This window comes from Meleagris gallopavo, chromosome 6 (genome assembly GCF_000146605.3).
Source record: "Meleagris gallopavo isolate NT-WF06-2002-E0010 breed Aviagen turkey brand Nicholas breeding stock chromosome 6, Turkey_5.1, whole genome shotgun sequence".
Taxonomy (NCBI): Eukaryota; Metazoa; Chordata; class Aves; order Galliformes; family Phasianidae; genus Meleagris; species Meleagris gallopavo.
In genome coordinates this window covers 40,363,893-40,369,771 of record NC_015016.2, presented here as the reverse complement: position 1 = coordinate 40,369,771, position 5,879 = coordinate 40,363,893, and the positions used below count along the sequence as shown (strand labels likewise).

The window sequence follows — 5,879 nt, the reverse complement described above, 5'->3', positions numbered from 1 at the left end:
CCCCATCATTGTTGATCATTAAAGCAGAGAAGTCTCTGAGAGGAGCTGGGTTCTCATTACACCTGGGCAATTCCATCCTTGCTGCAACTCCACAGCTATAAGAGATCATCTCAAAGTCTTTTAAAACTTTACTAAGGTTATTTCTGTCCATAATGCATTATTTAGAGTTTGGCTAATGCTAAAGAACTTATCCCGAAGCTATTGAATACAGACACCAAAGACTAACCAGTCAGAGCTCTGTTCTGTGCCTTCTGCACATCAGCATCTACAGGAGGTGAAAGAAACAATTTTTTCACTTTCCCAGCATAATTTCTGGAAAGTGATCCATCTGGTAGGGAAATATTGCTTTGCAGGATTCCTCTCCCACTCATCCCTTCTAGTTTAGCACAGTTAAGAAAAAAAAAATCTCTCAATGGATCCAGGAAAGGATCCAAAACAGATTTTCATGTTGTTTTCAGCATTAGCTCATCCCACAATACTAGCACATTTCCTTCCCTTTAGGTTTGGAGGCTTAACACAAGCAACCATTCTGACATTTCACACTTGGAAACCTGCCTTCAGCAAATCCATTTCATGCTCCTAAATTACTGTTTGGCTGCTTGTACTTCAGTCCATCTGTTTGGATGGCACAAAGCCTGCTTACAAGGTGATCTTCCAGTCACACAACTGCTCCCATCGAGAAGCAAACCAATTTTAAACACTCTGCACAACTCTTCTCCTGCCCTCACGTTGGTATGAGTCCTTGCTGCATAAGAACACTGCTTCTGTGCTTTATTGAATTTGTTGTCATTCGTGTGGCTCCGAGCACCTGAGAGAAAATCTGTAGTTGTCAGCACTGGTAAGTGCCAAGTACACTTGTTGCTGTGAAGCCAAGGGAATGTTACGAAGCTCAGTGACACATCAGTGTGAGAATTTTAATTGCACATACTCTGCAAAGCCAGGATCACCAGAAGGACAAGGGTAGTAAAACTGAAGACACAAACCACAAACACTGGAGCCAAGCAGGTGAAAGCATAAAGCTGTGCTTTGCTTTAACAATTCTTTTAAGACGGGCAAGTGCTAGGACATAATGGTTCTGCATTGCATCCAACTTTTGTCAAAGATCAGTTTTACATTCTATGCCATTCATTAAAAAAACATACAAGGCAGAAGACATCTGTGAAGTACTGCAATACGCAGCCAAGCTCTTCCAGAGTAATGGACCGCTTGTCAGTAGGCTTGTTTTGGGCACTGCTAATGTCTGTGTTTCAGCACCCACATGTACACCTACCTCTCATGTGCTGCACGTGGGTACTTGCTGTGCACAGAAGGAGACATTTGCAGCACCCAGATGACTGGAATCTTGGAAGTGAAGGAGGACATCTGGTTGATACTTTGCCTTGGTCAATACCAGAATTCTATATTTTCTTTAACAGCCCTCTAAATCCCGTACTGGAACAAGGAGATGAAATAAGAAAGCCAGTATAATACTTCAATAACTAGAAAAACTTTCATGAACAAGAGTAGTGATATGGTTTTCCACTCTTCCTTCAAGGAAGGCAATAGCAAGCCAAGAAAAGCAAAGACAGCTTTCAACATACCGTATCAGCTGTCAGAATGCTTTAGTGTAAAAGTTTAAGTGAAAAAATTCTCATCTCTGCAGTTCAAAATAATGTGGCAATAAAATTCCAAGTGAGCATTCTGATGCCTGAAAGAACAGTTTCTTCCTGTTGTACACTGTGTTTTTATTAAAACTGGCTCTTTGTGCCACAATACACTAAAAAGGAAAAGAGAAACATCAAGGAATTAACTGACTTCAGATTAAAACAGTGATCCATTAGGTACTCAACAAACAACAGAATAAGCTCCTGAGGCCTGGCATGGCATCTGTACAATATCAAGAAGAATAGCATTCACCTGTTTGTTCAACAAAAGCATATGATATCAGTCAAGGTGAATTTAGCAGCTCACATAGCACTTCAACAACATCTGCTCTGTATTACAACAACCTTTAATAGTAGTAATAAAAATAACAGCTAAAGCCCTCAAATAGCACTCAGATTCTGTTATACAAGAGGCAAATAATTCTTTTTTGGGGTGCAAACTCTGTATGTAGATGGATATAGATCTGTATGTACATGTATAACTATAGTGTGCATACACACGTACTCATATATAGACAGAAGACACACATGATATTTTAGCTCCACATCCAGTTGTGGACTCCTCAGTGCAAGAAAGATACGGAGATAGTGAGCAAGCCCAGCAGAGACAAAGATAATTAAGTGACAGGAACATCTGTAATGGGAAAAAAAAGCTGAGAGAACTGGGATGATTCAACCTGATGTGCCTAAATACCTGATGGGTTTGGAGGTGAGAGTGGGAAGGGCAGTGAAGAAGACTGACTTCCCAGCAGCACACTGTGCATATTTAAAAGGTGACAGACACAAAGCAAAATACATGAATTTCTATTTTTTTTCCTCCTTTAAACTCTGATGATGTCACCACCTGTTGACTCCTTTAAACAGTGATGAAACTTTCTGAGTTTCAACTTTGGACATACACAAAACCTGACTGGAAACAACTCTGAGTAGCATTTCTAACTCAGCTTTGAGCAAGGGGGTTGCACTAGACAATTTCCAGGAATTTCTTCCAACCTCAGCTGTTCAACAATTTTGTGAAATCATAGGCTACTACTATTAAGCCCTAAGCATATGCTAATGATAGCGTTGATTCTGTATAAGAAGATGATCTTGTTTAAAAATGGGAGAAAGACAACTTTAAAATGTCACCAATAAACTGTGATTCTCATATGCATAGATCTGTCACTAGTGTAGCGCCAACACATGACATATCTCAGTTTTCATAATGCTTAAGTATAATACAACATCTTTGTGTGCAGGCATTTGTGCAGACACACAAATAGCTTTATGCAGAACGTTCTTTGTTGCAAATAGTTAGCTTGGCACTGTTGGACCAGATGGTTGGTCTGTAATTCCTAAACACTGAAGCATTTTGAGATTTTTTTTTACCTCTGACCTCTTCCACGCATGCAAAGAGCAATTTGCTTTTCCTCTTTCTTCCAAGAGGCAGCTCATTCCTCAAGAACACCAAGCTGTGATAACCAACAGACTGTGATGGCAGTCCAACCTGAATGAAATCGCTCTTAGAACAATGTCCACAGCTCTAAAAAGAAACTCAACAGCAACGCTCATTTCTCAGAACTTCTTCTGTTGGTAAAGTAACACACATGTTTACCACCCTTCCCCACCAAACAAAAGATACAATCAACAAATATACAATTAGCAGAGCGGCATGTTATGCCATACAACTAGAAGGATTGCCACAGTGGAAAGAGATAATTAAAAAAATAAATGCTCACCCATGTCCTAGGCTCACAAAAAAAAACTCCAAAGGGAAGGATCCCCAAAAACAGACCCATCCCCATGGCAGTCAGCCCTTAAATGAGGTCTTGGCAGCCAGGCTCCACCCCTTCCATCACACAGCTGAATCGCCTTCACCTGTGCTCCATGGCTGACTCAGTGCTTGCCTCAGGTGAGCAATCAGTGGTTCAGGACCTGACTCAACAGTTCCCATACACAGAGGTATGGAACTTTTTATGTAGATATTGTTTCTTTGGTTGGTTGGTTGGTTGTTATTTTTACCGTGAACAAGAGTTTGAAGACTTGCACTTGCACTGCGACACTGAAAACACAGAACACCGATTTTCATGGCTACTGTCCTACAAACAACCTCTCTTTTCACTCTTTATACAGGCAGGAAAACTACTTGTCTTTTTAAAGCTCTATGGTACTGGGATTTGTTCCCCATTTGTTACCCACTCTTCTAAGTTCTTTGCATTACCAATCTTTAAATAGCAGCTTTCCATTTTACAAAGTGTCACCCTCTTGTGTATTATTTAACATTTATCTAAATTAAAATCTCACTCCATTTAAAAGTTGCCTCTTACTCTAAAATCTCTTGATCAATCATTATGTAGCTAGTTGGCCTCTATAAATTTGAACAATGCATGCTTCATTTTATCTTCCAGATTTTTTAATAGAAACCTTAATTGATGTTTTCACTAATTAATACCAGACCAAATACTGATCCAGTGATACCCTACTTGATACCTCTCTCCCCACTGGTGCTTCATTGCTAATTACTCCTACATTGTAGCCCAGGAAACTCTGTATTCATCTTAAAGGATTATGAAAGGCTTTTTCCTCCTGAATTCTTCCTCAAGGAAATTCCCACACACAGCAGCAAGAAGCCATACTAGAGTTAGATAACAAAAATCCACTGTGTTTTCTTTGTCTATTAAACACAAAATATTCTGGGGACTATTAACTGTCTGAACAGAAAAGATCAACTAATTACACACATGTCTCAGAGGAGAGTGAAAGCAGCTTCCCTGCTGTACACTGGGCTGTGCGTTAGTTGTAGCTGCTTGACAGGAGAGTAGGTTAGAAAGGACAGGCTGAAATTCACTGCTTGTGAACCTGGCAGCCAACTCATCTTGTCTGTGCCTCTAGCTTTCATCCAGGGTGAATGTGAATATTTTCCATTTCTCGCTCACAAGAGTCCAATGTGAAGTCATTTTCAGAGTAAATTTGCCTCAGGTGGAGAACACTTACAAATAGAACACAGTCCTGATCTGTAATGACCTGGTTTATTTAAGACATAGAGACTTATAAGGTCAAATTGTCTAGAAAACCCAATCTTAATGAAAGTAGAAGCTTTATAAAAGCAACGTACTGGGCAACAAGGACTATATCTGTAGATGTATTTGGGGACAAGAGACTCATCACAGAATTGGAGAATCATAGGGGTTGGAGGGGACTTCTAAGGATCACGTAGTCAAACCTCCTGCTATGCAGGTTCCCCGCAGTAGATCATACAGGGTAGTGTCAAGGAGAGTTTTGAATTTCTCCAGGGATGGAGAGTCCACAGTCTCCTTAGGCAGCCTGTTTCACGGCTCTGTCACATGCAAAGAATTTTTCCTCATGTTCATATGGAGCTTCCTGATACCAGTTTCTGTCTGTTGCCCCTTGTTCTGTCGCTGCACACCACTGAAAAGAGCCTGGCCACATCCACTGACTACCATCCATCAGATATTCATAAGCACTGATAAGATCCTCCGATCCTCCCTCAGCCCTCTCATGTTGAACAGCCCCAGGTCTCCCAGCCCTTCCTTACAAGGAAGATGCCCCAGGACCCTCATCATCAACTTTGAGGCTCTCCACTGGACTCGCTCTAGAAGTTCCATGTCTTTCTTGAACTGAGAAACCCAGAACTGGACGCCATACTCCAGTTGTGGCCGCACGTAAAGGAGAGTGGAACCATCACCTCCCTTGACCTGACAGCCATGCACTTTTTAATGCACCGCAGGATTCCACTGGCCGCCTTGGCAACAGGGGCACACTGCTGGCTCATGGCCAACCCGTTGTCCTCCAGGTCACCATGTTCCTTCTCTGCAGAGAAGGTCAGAACCTAACCCGTACTGATGCATGCGATTTTTCCTCCCCAAGACTGTATGAATGGCAGCACAGTCTTCTGGTGTGACAGAAACTCCCCCCAGCTTCATATCATAAGCAGACTTGCGGAGGGTGCATTCTACCCCTTCATCCAGATCACTGATGAAGATGTGCACCAAGACCGGACCGAGTGCCAAGCCCTGGGCAACACTGATAGCTACAGGCTTCCAACTGGACTCTGCCACTGATCACAGCCCTGTGAGTCACATGAGCTTGCTGAGGAGAGGTACTAAATACATTAATGACAAACACCCTTCTCTACAAGAACAAGGAAAAGAAGCAAATTTCAGAAGCTGTGGATCTTGAAGGTAAGTTTAAAATGCAAAAAAAATAGAACCCACACAAAACAACAACAAGGAAGAA

The 5,879-nt window shown here is 41.7% G+C and overlaps 1 protein-coding gene across 1 annotated transcript in view; it reads right to left on the bottom strand.

Annotated features, from left to right (window-relative positions):
• Positions 1 to 1,431, bottom strand: part of ATP2C1 (ATPase secretory pathway Ca2+ transporting 1) — a 65,649-nt gene extending 64,218 nt beyond the window's left edge. The window contains exon 1 of the mRNA XM_031553960.1: positions 1,271 to 1,431. The gene's annotated coding sequence lies outside the window, so the exon portion shown is untranslated. The remainder of the gene's footprint in view (positions 1 to 1,270) is intronic.
• Between the last annotated feature and the right edge of the window lie 4,448 nt (positions 1,432 to 5,879).